Source organism: Anoplophora glabripennis, unplaced genomic scaffold, assembly GCF_000390285.2.
Source record: "Anoplophora glabripennis isolate ALB-LARVAE unplaced genomic scaffold, Agla_2.0 scaffold56, whole genome shotgun sequence".
Taxonomy (NCBI): Eukaryota; Metazoa; Arthropoda; class Insecta; order Coleoptera; family Cerambycidae; genus Anoplophora; species Anoplophora glabripennis.
In genome coordinates, this window is record NW_019416232.1 from 1,068,119 (window position 1) to 1,084,854 (window position 16,736).

Here is a 16,736-nt window from a genome sequence, read left to right on the forward strand (position 1 = left end):
GAGAACCCACAGAAACTTAAATTAGGTACCATTGTAAATATTAATTACACACTTAAAAGCAGCTGCACATCGACTCACCATCTTCACTCGTTCTAAATTTTTTCAAATGTGATTGCTAAACTGTAAAATTGTTCTTTACGTACATATATTATTTTTATATAACATATGTCTGTTTTTTTACACACAGCTGACGAATAGTGGAGGATCTCTACAGACATAGACTGAGAGCATGCGCAGTATGCTATGAATCTTCTCATTTTGCCATATCTGAATTAGGTGATTTATATTAGCTGTGGTTATGACAAGAAGTTACTGATTAGTTTCTTAACAGTTGTATATTGAATGTAGAAAAAGATAGTTACTAGTATTATCATAAAAATTGTCATCCTAGCCTACCAGGGCTAAAAGATATTTCGTATACAACTAGAGAAATTTCACTCGATCCCTGAAATGCCCAAATCGAAAAGATGACTTTATGTTGAATCATATGTAAATATAGGCAGCAGGGAAATCATAATGTCTCCGTTCCCAAATCCACTACTTTTATCACTGTGCATTGTACTCCTACAGTTAAATGAATTTAGTTCACCTGAATTTGATTTGTTTGTCCCTTTCATATTAATATAAAAATTCAGGAAAGTTTAATTTTGAAATCTTGAAATCTAATAACTGGTTCATCGCCTTACAATGTGTTGTACGAAATAATATAAAAAATGTACAGGGTGAAATTTTTAGAGAGGCAAAATAATGGTAGTTTTCCTAATACCTTCCTGAAATGTTTGATCAAAACTCATGATTTTCAGTGGTGTATAATGTGTATCAAAACTCAGTGTTATTTGAAGTAGGTAAGGTATATTGTTTCACTTTTATTTTCATATATTTTTTGTCATTCGTAAAATTCTAACCCCTAACTACCGAGGAGGGATTGTTGTTAACAGCGGCTCGGTAACCTACAACATTCAGGTTTATTCATATACTTTTTTTTCGGAAGTCCAGTAAATTATACATTAAAAGAAATACAATTTCTTCTAGTCACGAATTGAAAATTTCGTTAATATATTTAAGCTTTACATTCTATTTCTCTCAAAATATTTATTAATGCCTTTAAGTAACATTTTATAGTAAAGCTGCATCCAACAACAAAATATAAAATCATATTAGGTAGGTATATTTATTACTTTGCATCAGTGAGTTGAAAGTATGTCTAATGTTAACAGAATGGTACTTTTATTTATTTTGTACAGTCAACCTCTACAAAATAATTTCCGTACTTCTCATATAATAAAAAATGTACGCGTTCATTAACTTTTGTTAAAATTAAGGTAAAACAATGTATATAAATTTTTAATTAATCTGGGTTATACTTTCACATGACGGATATTTTTTAACACGTATGTATGTAGTCTTTGCAATTCCTTAACGTATCTTTCCTGTTATTTACGAAATTTTACTTGTATATACAATTTATTTTTACACAATGAGTATCTAAGGAAAAAGTAAAATAAAGAGAAAATTGTGACCGAGGTAAATTATAATTAGCTAACTATGTAACATTATCAGTAATAATAATGAAGTTCTTCGACCACTAATCCTTTAAAATATGTTTCAATAAAATAGTATTCACATTTCTTTAGCAAATTAATCTTTACTTCATAGGGTGTTAACGTTCAAGCGGACAAAGCCAAAGAATTTTTATGTTTTGAGATAGTTGAAATATATGGATTTTCTTTAAAAGATCATCTCATTTTTACTTTCCAAGGCCTAAACAGTTTCTAATACGAGAAATTTTAATAATTATTGCATTTTCAAAATTTGAATGCCATTGGAGATTTAACAATTCGGAAAAAATGGAAAAATTGTAAAACTAATATGTTCTCCGTTGTTTTTTCCGAAGCAAAAGAATATATTCCTAAGTGATCCTAAAATGTGAATTATTTGATTAAATTATTGCATTTCATTTTTATGTTAAGCTTAATGTCCATTTTATTTGCCTTTATACAGTATACATAAAATAAACTAGAATTAATTTGTCAACATCTATGTTTTATTCGATATTGAGTCCTTAGTACTTGTACTAGTGTTGGACTTGACATGGTAAAGTATACAAGGTGATTTTTTATCGGAATATAATTATTGGAACGAGGTAAATACTAATTCCTTTTCATTTACGTTGAAAAAAGTTTTAGTGCATACGAGGTAATAATTGCGCCTAATGTTAGGTACATCTATAAAATATTACTTCATATCTTTAAATATTACAGAGGATGCATTATTTGGTTTACTTAATTTCTCATCATTAATAAAAACGTTAACTATAGCTATATCCTTTGTTATTTTTAATATATTAAACTAATTTAAATTTATTCACAGAAATGTCCAAATTTTATTTATATTAACAATATATTTCTTTAGGGCCGAATGCCTACGCTATTAAAGAAATAAATGCACAAACTCGAAAATAAGAAACAATAAAATTGTACTATTGCAAAGTACATTTTTCCGTTTTCCTGATTATTTTGGACAAAAGTTAAGACGAAATTCATCCATGACAGAATTATTATTATACATTTCTGCATTGAAAGAGTAGGTAAATATATTAGAAATGGAAATAAAAAAATTTATATTAATTTATATTAACAAGACAGATTGTCCCTACTTACGACAATGTGGTTTCCAAATTTCAACTTTTATAAAGAATTAGTATTTTATATAATGTACCTAATGTATGTATCTAGTATCTGTATCTAGTATCTGTATCTAGTACCTGTATCTAGTATTTGTATCTAGTACCTGTATCTAGTATCTGTATCTAATATCGGTATCTAGTATCTGTATCTAGTATCTGTATCTAGTATCTGTATCTAGTATCTGTATCTAGTATCTGTATCTATTATCTGTATCTAGTATATGTATCTAGTATCTGTATTTAGTATCTGTATCTAGTATCTGTATCTACTATTTGTATTTAGTGTCTGTATCTAGTATCTGCTAATGTGTACATCCTTAAATCTTAACGTCATCTATCTTAATGATTAGTTTACAATGAACAGTAACAAACCGTTACGCCTACGCTCGAGATAATGTGATCGCTGATTGGTTGAATAGAATCTCTTGAAAAATAACACCAATCACAAGCCGATGAAAGAGAATGTTGTATTTTAATGTAATATTGACGTCATTGTTTTAAAAAAATTTAATTCTACCGAAACGAACAAAACGCTGCATCGTTATTAACAGATTTTATTATTCGTTATGGAATAATCTCGATAGAATTAATTACTCGTTACAAAGTGCCAATAAATGTGTGCCATTAAAAAAACTAATAGGAAAGGAACTTCGTATTAATGAAGTTTGAACTGTAGATCCAGTATACGTATACCATTGCAGGCACTGAATATACAGGATGTCCCGTTCATGTTCCAAAAAAACTTGTGTGCATGTTCCCCATGGAAAAATAATAGGGGTAGTTCCTGTAAAGTTTTTTTAGACGCCCTGTTTTCGAGATACAGTGTGTTGAAGTTGTTACTTTCCAAATGGTTTTCCTTAATTATCTTTAAATCGGCTAAAGATAAAAATGTCAAATTTTGTACACGAGTAAACAGCCACTGTGCATTAAGAATAATGTGCAAACGGTTTCTTTCTGAAAAACAGTGCCGTCGATACAGGCAATTGGAGGGGTACAGTCGATAAAAAAATATGTTAAAATTCAAAATTTATAACATTTCTAAACGGTTCCGTAAACTCTAAAGCATACTACAAAAAAAAGGTATGCCTGTCGAAATTCGGTAGCATGTACCATTTTCGAGAAAAAAGAAGTTGCATAGAAGCAAATGGAGGGCAATTTCAGCATCTACTGTAGTATTTCGAGTTTTGCTCATTTATTTAATTGTGCAGCTGTTTTGTTCTGTATGTCTCTTTTTATCACTTTTTTTTAAGCATTCATGTCCATCAACAATTCAACTCAACTCAATTCAATTCAATTCAATTCAATTCAATTCAACAATTGTTTATTTTAGTAATGGTAGTGTAGTAGTTTACAAAATCTAAAATTAGTTATAATAGACAATTAATTACCATAATCCGTTTATTTTGATTTACTTTTTTAAATGTTAGTTTACAATTTGAAACTTTAAATATTTTTTTTTTACTTAATAAAATGTTTTACAATTTAACTGACTGTTTCATGTGATACGTAAGAAATTAAAATTATCTTAAATGCAAATACTGTTGGTAGTTAAATGTCTTCAGCTTATTCAATGGTAAAGTCCTCTTTCAATTTAATATTTTGTTAATGTAAAAAGAAAAAAAAAATGCAACTTGATTTTTCTCGAAAATGGCACATACCTACTACCGAATTTCGACAAGTATACCTTTTTTTTGTAGAATGCTTTAGAGTTTACGGAACCGTTTAGAAATGTAATAAATTTTGAATTTTAACATATTTTTTTTTCGATTGTACCCGTCCAATTACCTGTATCGGCGACACTATTTTTCAGAAAGAAACCGTTTGCACATTATTCTTAACGCACAGTTGATGTTTCCTCGTGTACATATTTTGACATTTTTATCTTTAGCCGATTTAAAGATAATAATTAAGGAAAACCATTTGGAAAGTAACAATTTCAACACACTGTATCTGGAAAACAGGGCGTCTAAGAAAAAAAAACGTTACTTGAACTACCCCTATTATTTTCACATGAGGAACTTGCACACAAGTTTTTTTGAAACATGAACGGGACATCCTGAAGAAATATATTTCCTTCCTTATCCTACTCATTATTGTTTTCTTCATTCTAAACATAAGAGCAAAAAATGACTGTTGTTTGCAGTTATTTACTTATGACATAAGCTGACGGTTTTTTCCATGTCTATCTTGCCTGTGAAAATATTAATTATAGCAATCCCAGCGCAAAAAAACTTAGTCAAGGGTTGCTTATTTGAAAAAGTATACACATGAAAACTTAACGTTTGTGTTTAAATAAATGTGACAGTTTATATCTTGAAACCGATCATAATAATTCAAGAGGATTCGGTCAAAATTTTGGAAAAGAAAAATAATATTAAAAACTAAAAAATTAAAATAAAACTTTGAAGCCGAAAACAAATTAATTTTTAAAATGATTTGTCTGCTTTTTCATATTTTTGGTTAGCTAAATTGTTTACAAAACCAACCCTTAACTAATCTTTTTAAAGACAGAATTGATTTAATTTAACAATTTTTTCAAAAGTTAAAAAATCACAACTAAAGAGAGACACAAACCATATAAGAAAGTATTATACATGCTCGAAATTATTTTCCATCTGTTACACCAAACTCATATTGAGGTTACCTTCCCGCACATCTCAGAAGTCGATCAACAACCCAAAGAAATAACCGCTTCGTTCGCCCTGTATATAATTTCATTTCACTATCGGATCCAGTCGCCGGGTGGTGGATTTTAAGAGAGAATGGCGGGAGGAAAGTTTCGTATAGGATTAGAAAACAGCCGGTAGATCAGTGTCGGTTTAGTTCTTTTCTTGTATCCGTGCTGTGTGCATAGTTATTTTTTACACAGTAAGTGTCCTCTTCTTCTTCTTCGCTTATTTTGGATTATACCGGCGCTTGTTGTAAGCTTTATTTGGGCAGGAATTCGAAGCTTTTAGTAGGTAGCCTTGGAATATGACGGCGCGAGTTCGATGCGGGTATGCATGTGTATCACGAAGCAGTTTATTCATTTTAAAGGGATACTCATTCTTCAAAATTTGAATTCGTATTATTGAAATTTGGATTTTAAGTGACTCTATGACATAGTTAACCTGTTTTAAAATAAATACACTGTTAAGTGATGGAAATAAATGAGAGATACGGAATTTCTTTATTGATTTAATGTTAGATGAAACATATTTGGACCTTTAATACTTATAAATAGTATATAAACATATATCAGTTTTTTGTAACAAGGTAATCACATTCAAAAATGGTAAGCAATTAGTTTCCGTTGCAAAAATATCAATTTGAAAGCTTTTATAGTAACTACTTAAATTAGAATTTATCAGAAATTAAAATTTGTCTCTTTCGTTCCCAATTTTGTGTGAAATTGTTTAATGAAACAAAAAGTGAACAAAAAGTTCGATGAAGACGGTTCACCGTCCATCAAATTGAGATAAACGATTCACAGGTGTGAACTGTCGATTATAACCGGCATTTAATTGATTTATTATTCACACTTTTCGATATTGCAACAGAAATAATTGTTTATGATTTCTAAGGTCAGAATAATTAGCACGTGTTAATCGAATTATGTTTTAATTTATTCTAACCGTAATCAGATATCTATCCTTACGTTTATAATAATTCATGTGAAACAATTGTTACTAAATTATTAAGCTGAGTTTTGGTGATTATTTTTCATTCATATTTGGAGAAAATATATGGCTCGCAAACCATTAGTAATAAGTTATATTCATGTGAACGTGGACAAATAAACAAATGGACAGTTAACCTATAAATTATACTTTCTATGCTGTATTATGTTGAAACCGCAATGAAAATTGAATCACGGCATTCTTATTGTTGCGGTTGTTTTCTTTTTCCATACAATCAGTGACTTCATATATAAATACACAATCTATTTCGCGATCTTGCAGCCTATTGTCACTTTAAACTCATTCTGGAATATGTTAAGTACCATGACTTCTATTAATCATTTGCTTTTCCCATATTTATGTTCTAGTCTTTGATATATATGTAATACAAAATATTAGACACGTTGTGGAAAATTTCAATTTGAGACCTTTTGTTGATGATATAGGCGGTTATCAACAATATCTTTGGGAAAACTGAAAGTTAGTTTAGTGTGGATATTACCTACAAGAACGCGATAATCTTATTGACAGTAAAAGTACTCTGTGTTCGAAGTCCACTGTACCACTAACATGAAACAGGAGTGGGAAATTAATTATAGCCATGGACAAGCGTTTACTTAAACATTTATTGGAAAAAGTATTACAAAATATAACACCAGGAAGTTGTCACTACACGGTAAACAAACAAAAACATTCCTTTCATTATTGTAAAAATGTATCTGTCTGTCTCTTTTGCGGACTATTATTAACTGGAAAAACTCGGAACTAAAGTAGCTTGAATTTATTAAAAATAATTTTTGAGGGTTAGCCTAAATTTCAAGGTTTCCTTTGTAAGTACATGTTACTTTTTACAATTCTTTTATCGTCATAACAAAAAAATCATAAAAAAGGATTAAATATACTGACCTCCTTCCAATTTAATTTAAAGCCAACGTTTATGACAAAGGTGTTTGCCGAAAGATCTAAACCGAATGTTAGTTGCTGGCTAACACAGACGTATGCAAAGCTCTGAAACAGGGTCGTGGAGAAAGTTTTCCTTAGAAATATCCATATGCTAATGCATATAGAAAAAAATGAAGAGAATAGATTTCCCCTTTTAGCAGACACTTTATATCTTTACATAATCGTCATAACCCATCTGCATGATTACATATTTTTTGTAGATCGTACGCGTTAAGTAACACTGACACAAACAGGTTTGTTGGGATATTTGGGACAGTTGGTAGGAGCGGTTTTTGCTCATCATTAATATTACCTTAATTTTATTGGAAAGTCATTAATTTTCCCCCTCTCCGGGACACCTTTTGGGGTGTGAAACTTAATGATCAGTTGTTTTCCAATTTTGTCGATTTTTTTTTAAATACAAATTAGTTCTCATATTTGATATTTTGTAATAAGGACGTATTCGCATAGCATCTTCCTGATATATGTTTAGGTTTAAAGTTCATATGGTTTTATGAACATATAGGACAGATTGACTAGATGTACAAATAAAATGTACAAAATATCACTATCTGTTGTTGTAATTGCTGTTTCGGCACTAAAATGAAAGCATGGGGCCGTATCCTAAATGTCTATTTGGACATTTTACTCAACTGCAGTAGACAGTATATGAGACATAACCTACAAAAAGTATTATATCCTAGTTGTCACTGTTATTCAATGTCTACTAATATAAATGCCTTTATATTTAATCTATCTGGTGATTCTATTGCAGAATAATTTGTAACCTTTACTAGATATTGCCGATGTAATTCAGTGCTGGGCAAACCATTAATACGCATACGCTTAGTGCGACACTAGCGTTGCCTTAATTGTACTTACAGATTAGTAGGTCGCTCTCTGCCAGTACGTAAAACGCAGTAGACATTAAGTAGCAGTGGCAATTAAGTTATCACACACTTTGTATCTCACCTATACAGGAAACATGACATCCAAATAACTGGATCATTTGTGATTCATCTCACCACTGGTATCCTAAGATGAGAATTAATAAATTCTAAACGGGTTTATGTCTGAAAGCTCTACTGACGAATGATCTTAACTTAGATATTACGGGTATAATTCAAATGTGGACGAGACTAGTAAGCAGAATAGTTGTTTCTCAAAACATCACTATTAAAAAAAAAACACTTGCCTTACCACCTCCTATATAATATAAGGTGTTGTTACACGATGTTATGGTAAATTTCCAGGATTGAATGCGAAACAGTTTTTGATCAAACAAGTTTGAAGTTTATACCTTCAGTAGTTTCTGATAGTGCCAAGGTACAGTTCAGTTTCTTTAGAGCACATACTTCATGTAAATGAGAGAAAATAATAAAGAGTTGGAATCATAACATCATATTTTAACTCTTGGAATGTATAATGTAAATAAAAGTATAATTTGCACTTTCTACAGTCTGCTCAGTTTCGGATTTTGTAATTATACCATTTATTAAGAAGCTATCAAGAGCTATTAAGAAGCTATTAAGGCTATTAAGAAATATCATAATTTTTATGTAGCAATAATTAAATTGATTATATTGTTCCCGACAAAATAGTGTCTTGGTAAAATGCACTAACCACCATTCCCACTCCAACACAGGACCTACTCAGATTTCCTTCCATCAGTATTTCCGAGATTCCACATCACAACTTTACATTAGCATAGGATTAGTCGCATAGGTAATATTCTATTCCTTTATCTTTTTCACCTTTCTGTGTACGAAAAAATGTTTAGGATCAAAGTTCAAGGAAATTTTTTTGCGATTTTGAGGAAATATGTCAAACCAACATTTCAAAAATATAAATCAAACTTTTGTTTTATTAAATGGAATCCTGTTATACAGTGATATTCAAAAAGATTGCACCAGATGGGAAAAATTTTATATATAATTTTTTTCGCTCGAATTATGGTACGAGGGAATGTTGCAAAAATGTAAGGAATCGCTTTTTCAACATAATGAACTGAAATATTATATTCGGGACAACCTTTTAGAGGGAAATAACTTTTCTTTAAAACATTTTCCCTTAGGGTTGAAAATAACGGTACTTTACTCTTGGGCCAATTTGCAGTTTTTGTTTGCCATGGAACCAGCGCATATTTATACCTTTCTACTATGAAATTTATTATACAGATATATACTATACTGTACTATAGTATGATAAAAAGCATTTTAACAGTAACAAAGAACATTTTTGAAAGAATGATTTTATGATCCACAAGAGGACCTGGTTTGACCTCCATGTAGTTTTTTATATCGGGAATTTTCAAAGAAAGATAAAGTAAACAAAGAAAAATCTAATAATGTATATCATTGAAAATTATTATCAATGAGGTGGGTAAAAGGGGTTTACAAGAAAAACTTTTTCTTATCTATAACAGGATTAAAGTATTAAGTATAAAATGCTTTTTATACCAAGATATGTTTTCTTACTAGAAAATTAAAAAACATTTTTGTGTAAATTTATCAGTAGAAGCTTGCCTCGCAATTCAATTCCATAGCAATCTTGACTATGCGCAGGATCAATAAATAAACTAAAATACTGTGCAAACTATCAAAGTGAATATAATGACATGTATACAACATTGTAATCAGAAAGAAGAAGAAACACAAAAAACAATCAAGTGTATACTCTTATTAGCATGTGTAAGAGTCAATTGTTTTTCTTAATATACACACACATTTCCTTGAAAATTCAAGAAATTTTCCTGAAACTTTGAAATTTACTAATTTATTTTCAACAGAAAGTTAAGGAAAATAGGCAGTAGATTACGTATGACCCAGCACATATTATCTATACATTTCTATAAAATCTATAAAAAAGATAAAATTCCTTCAGTACTTCTTTGTTTGAAATTGAAGTTTCTGTTAAAAGAGACGTTCTCTTTGTGTTGAAAAATGTGTTTACATTTGGTAAAAACTCATGCACAATTTTAATGCTATGCTCTTGTTAATGTGTTTAATTATGGGTTAGAAAACTAATTATTTCTCATGACTTTAACTCGATTACATAGAAGTTATATCGGTTCCATTGTTTAGAACCGTTACAGTGCTATTCGCACGTTTTAAATTTATAATCGCAACTTTGTGGAGAAAACTTATACTATTTAAAGGATTATAATTCAATGCGAGTTTATAAAGAACACTGGTACAATTATCAACTAATAATTATGATATTAAAATGTATTAATTAATGTGAACATTCTGACAAAAATTAAAATCTATAGATGTAGTCTATGTATACCCATCTATAAAAAACTAAAAGAAAACGTGAAAAACAAGTGTTATAGGCAGAGATATATTCAATTATAATCAATACAGAAAAGTAAACACTTATTTGGACAAAATATGCAGTAAACTTAAGAAACTGAAGTAATTAACTTTTTAAGAGAGATAACTGTAGAATGTTTGAGAAAATATATACAGGTAGATCATATTTTATATATTTAAAGGTAGGGATAATATGCATTATTGACAATAGCATCTAAACCTATGTCTGAGTAAAAAATTAATCAATAATAGTTAAATTTAGAAATAAGTCAACTCTTAATTGGTTTTAATTTCTCAGAATAGAGTCAAAAGTTAGTTGATAGTTAGCAGAAACTAGGATGTGAGTAAAATTCACCAACTTCTGTTATAATAATTTCATTCATAAAATTTTAGTTGTACTCATACTAATAGTGTGAATATTTCACTAAATCGGACAGAAATTGATACATTATTGAGTAAAATTGAATGAAATTGAGTGAAATTCTTTTTTTACAGTATAGTACACAAATTTATCATTCGAAAAACGTTTACAAAAATCCAATAAATACAAATTGGTTCCTGAAATAATATTAAATTAATATATCTTGGTTAGTGTTTAATTTATATAAAATTTACATCAATAGATAACTAAATATGAACATGATAAAAAAACGTGAGGATATACATATTTCAGGACTAAAATGCCTTTAAAATCAATACACTATTTTGTTTATAAATACGCGTTAGATATTTATTTTGATTTATATAAATACTTATACAATTTGTATTATTTATTGCTTTACATACGTTAAGAAGTGGACATAAGCAGATAAAACTATTTGATACAATTTCTGCTATTATACCCTTCAGTGAGCTAAAAACTGAACAAAAGAGCGAGGACGTTCTAATACGTAACATAAGTAAAATTACATAAAATATAAAAGAATACATTTTCCACGCAGCTTCTAAAACAATAGAATAGGAAAATACATCTGAATAAAAAATAATTTCCTACAGAAAATAAAATTACTTTTAAATATTTTGCAATGGATATGACAATAATTTTCAGTAAAAGGCATCATCCACTTTATATTTAACTGATGATTATAATAATTATATTTAAAAAGAATACAAAAATTCTCCTACTAATAAACTGAACATTGATAAAAGAAATAATGTATTTACAGTTAGGTCCTTAATAAAATCATTAAAACATCTATTTAGATCCTTTACCAAAAACAATCTAGAACACATTAATTTAAATATTCCAAAAATACAATATTCTCAGAAATTCGGTAATGTAAGTATAAAAGTGCCAAGTTACAAAACTTTTATCCAATTTTGCGTAAAATAACATATACGTGTTATTTTTGTACCGATATGAGTAACCCATTAGTTTATTACGTAAATTCTTATTACAAAATTTCTCTTTTTACTACAAATTGATGAATATTCGAAAATGTAAAAGTGTTTGCACACCATTTAATTTAATTAGTACTTTGCAATAAATCTACAGTAAAATAAATATGAACTTACCTATCTAATTAGTTCCGTATTGTCCCTTAGGTTAATAGAATACTTTTTACGATTTCATTAAACATTTTTGATGAGAACGTAATAATTCTATGGGCATTGTATAAATAAAATTTAAAACAATGGCTATAGATAAAGTTATATTACATATGGGGGAGAGTGGGGTAATATCATTTTGTAAAATTTGAATATGACAAAAAATGATTATTTTTTATTAAAAAATAAGCAAATACTTTATAAGTAACACAACATAAAAAACAAAGGAATTGTGGGTATTTTATTATAATGAATATATATTTTTTTTTGTTTCCAATCAGTCTTTAAATTGAATTTTCAATCAGAATTAATCGAATACCAAAGCGCATGTCCATATCTAAAACAATTCTAGAAATATAGGCAAAACAGAAACCCATTTTCATTTTTATGTGTAGAATCATTATTTCAAATATATCAACGGAATTTTGGACATCCGGTATATCTTTTTGCGTGAATTTTTCAGTTTAGCAACAACTCTTGTAAAGAAAGTGGTTTCCTATTATTTTCAAATCAGCAAATAAAATATTATACAATACAAAAAAACAGAAAAAACTCAAATCTTTTTTCTATTACAATTACATACATTACATTAAATATAGTATATGGATAATGACATAAGATAAAACATAGATTCTTCCAAGAGCAACATTTATTATAAAATTTTTATAAAATCTATAAAAAATTATAGAGCTTTACAATTGTTTTTAAGAGGAACATGACAATGTAAATAAAAAATAAGTAATTAAAATCAATAAAACGTAAGTATCGAATGACTCTTGCGTAAGAAATGACATTGATTTAACAAAGTAAGTGTTGTCAAGCGATATGGAAACAGTCACTTTAGGAAATGAACTTCAATTTAAGAAAATAAAAAAGCTGCATTTCAGGGGCAAATTAAAATAGTATCTAACAATACATTGCGGTGTTCAGAGGCTGTAGAAATGTAGACAAGACAAATTAGTATTTTACTCGAGTGATTTGTCATCAGTTTCACAAATAATTCTACTTGTTATTACCACACACCGGTGACAAACTTTAGTCAATACAAATAAAATACTTGATATTGACATTAGCTACGGTGGTTTTATAATCAGAGCCCATAACGTTTGGCACAATTACTACACTTTGGTTTATGGATTCTAGAAATGTTTTAGATGCAAACGTATGTTAAAATATATCTTACTCCACTTCCCAGTCTGTAACGACAATGGGTATACATTAAGTTGCTTCAATTAATTCACTGTAGTTTGACTAAATTAATTTTAAATCCTTCTGTACATGATAAAGTCTTATTTTAATAAAATACCTCATGCAATAAGTGTGTAAAGTAGCATTTTCTCGCAAATTTAACACCAATTAGGTACCCATTTTTTTTTCTACTGCCGAAGATATAGCTATGTTACAAATGAAATTACGAATATCTGTATGTATGAAGTAAGATGGCAAAGTAACCACTGATTATTTTTCTGCACATATCAGCAACCAAAGGTATTATTTATCTGATCCGTAAAGGAAAAAAGTCACGTACATACAGGTTGGCCAAATGAAAACGAAGCAGAGCCATTTTAAGGAACTGCGTCAAGAATGTAGAAAAACGCTCAGACCCGTCGATTTTAAATTAAAGGGGGACATTCTTCGTTGGTATTTTTGACTCCGCCACTTTCACCCCCCAAGCAAGGGTAAGCATCACCCCAAAATATTTAAATGGCATTGGGGGTTGAGTAATATTTCTTTTGAAAGCTCTTACAATTCTCTTTACAACAGATTTTAAATTCCGCCCAATACTTATTAAGAACTTTGATTTTAAAGTTGAAACTTATGTACAAACAATTAGTAACGGTAAAAATGTCAGTCATTCGAGTTAAGTACGCCAATGGTATAAATTTAGTATTTCTTGCGTTACATTGGTTTTTGGCGATTTGTTATCACTTTCGTAAAAAAAACACAATTGTAAAAAACAGAAATGAATGCTATACACACACAATGAACGTAAAATTAGTGGATTCCAAATTATTTTCTAGTATTATTTGGAAGCGTTGGTTGGTAGTTTATTTAATTGTGTTTTTGAAAATTAAACACTATGGTTTATTCCATTGCGGAAAGGGTAGATATCATTTCGCTTTACTTTATGAACAATAAATGTGCGAATAGAACAGCTCAGCTATTTAATGAACAACATCAAGATCGACATGTCAGGAGGAAGTATGTTCTAGAGTTAGTAAAAAAATTTCAAGAGACAGGGAACGTAGCCAATAAAAAACGAGAAATTGAAAAACCTATAGTTAATGAAGCTAGTGAAGTTGCAGTTTTGGGACAAGTTCATCTTGATCCTACATTAAGTACGAGGCAGCTGGCATCTGTGTCTGGGATCAATCGAACTAGCATACAAACCATTTTGAAGAAGAATAAATTCCATCCATACAAAATACATTTAGTCCAGGAACTTCATGAGGATGATTATGACCGCCGTTTGCAATTTTGCGAAATAATGAGTGAGCGAGCAGGGAACGATCCACAGTTCCTTTTTAACATCTGTTTTTCTGATGAATGCAGTTTTTTCTTGAACGGGACGGTAAATCGTCACAATTGCCGCTATTGGTCCGATTCAAACCCAAGAGTTTTTCACGAGGTGCATACACAGCAACCGGAAAAATTAAATGTATGGGCTGGAATTTTCGGTGACCGGCTGGTGGGTCCTTTTTTTCTACCTGGTAATTTGACTGGCCAAATGTATTTGCAATTACTGGAAGACGCTATTGACCCTGCCTTGACTGATATTATTGAAAATGTTCCAGAGTATGATGAAGATCATTTGATTTTTCAACAGGACGGTGCTCCTCCGCATTATGCGTTAATTGTCCGTCAGTATTTGGACCAACGTTTTCTACGGAATTGGATTGGGAGAAGAGGCAGCATTGAGTGGCCTCCACGATCACCGGATTTATCGCCCCTTGATTTCTTTTTGTGGGGATACCTAAAAAGTAAAATCTATAAAACACAGCCAGCGTCGCTGGAAGATTTGCGTCAAAGAATCGTCGACGAATGCCGTCGAATCACTCCGGAAATGCTTCGGAATGTGCGCGAACGTTTCGAACAAAATCTTTATTCTTGTATGGAAACGGGCGGTCATCAGTTTGAACATTTAATCAACTAAGTAGTAAGTAAGCAACTAAACATAATTTAAATTTTAAAATGGAAATTTTTTTCAAAGTATTACGCGGAATTATAAAATTTAAAGTCTGTTGTTAAGAGAATTTTAAGAGCTTTCAAATGAAATATTACTCAACCCCCAATGCCGTTTAAATATTTTGGGGTGATGCTTACCCTTGCTTTGGGGGGTGAAAGTGGCGGTGTCAAAAATGCCAGCAAAGAATATCCCCTTTAATCTAAAATCGACGGGTCTGAGCGTTTTTCTACAATCTTGAGGCAGTTCCTGAAAATGACTCTGTTTCGTTTTCATTTGGCCACCCTGAATAACATGACCTGGTCACTGTACAAACAGAAATGTTTAGGTTAAGTTTGGAAGCAGTATTTATAAAACTGTCCTTATTGATATAAAATCAACACAGACATTGCAGTTGTCAATAGACTTATACAGAGTCATCAAGCTAAAATGTTAAATTCGAATGTAACTAAGTATAAAAATAACTTTAATAACTGAAAATCTTTTGCGTAGATTTCTGATATCGAAGAATATTATTTTTTTTTTAATTTATTCGAATTAGCTTAATACCTTATAAAAAAGAATAAAAGCACATTTTTTTACTTTTCCTTAATATTAAAGATAAGACTATGAAGCTTTATATATCTGCAACATTGAAAAGAACTTTTATCAATATTAATAAAAAATCAAAATTTATTTGTAGGACATTGTTAAATATAATGAAGTTACAGTCGAATTTATCATTTTCTTGTGATGACCCTCAGAAATTGAACTTCTTTGACAGACTAAATTTGTTTAATCTTTTAGGAATTCCCCAAGTGAAAAGAAATTAGACTTATTTTAAAAAATCAATAAGTTCACTTTAATTAATTTAAAACCGAATAACCGAATTCAAACTTTATTTTTATATTTCAAAAATATACTGTTGAGCCACTACCAACTACCAAAAAATTTAGATGTATTTCTTAGAACACTAATGTTTTACAAAGAATACCAAAATATTCATTATTTATACCTGCCTTATTATGACCTGCATTTTTATTAAAAGCAGTTGCTCTGCAAAAAAACAACTTTATTTTATTGCCCGTAAGCTTAATGGCCTTTTGATGAGTTTGCATGCTTTATTTATAGTTTTTTCTCAAAAAAGGAAAGCATGCCCTTCTCAGAAATGTTTAATAATTAAATGTAAAAACATTAATGTTTAAACTTATATTGTGCTTATTAATAAGTGCAAAACTGGACATTTTACTTAATTACATGCTGCTATGTTGATGGAACCAAAACGTGACAAAATTTTCGAGACTTAAAATGTGAGTGTCACTGATTTGTATTTCTACACCACCGGTTTCTAGTTTAATACGTACGATATCTACGTGACCACTAACATTTTATGTACCTAGCTAATAGTAAGTAAGAACTATCTA

The 16,736-nt window shown here is 29.8% G+C and overlaps 1 protein-coding gene across 1 annotated transcript in view; it reads left to right on the plus strand.

Annotated features, from left to right (window-relative positions):
- Window positions 1-5,484: 5,484 nt before the first annotated feature.
- LOC108903663 overlaps window positions 5,485-16,736 on the plus strand; it is a 68,183-nt gene continuing 56,931 nt past the window's right edge. Inside the window, exon 1 of the mRNA XM_018705914.2 lies at window positions 5,485-5,554. The gene's annotated coding sequence lies outside the window, so the exon portion shown is untranslated. The remainder of the gene's footprint in view (window positions 5,555-16,736) is intronic.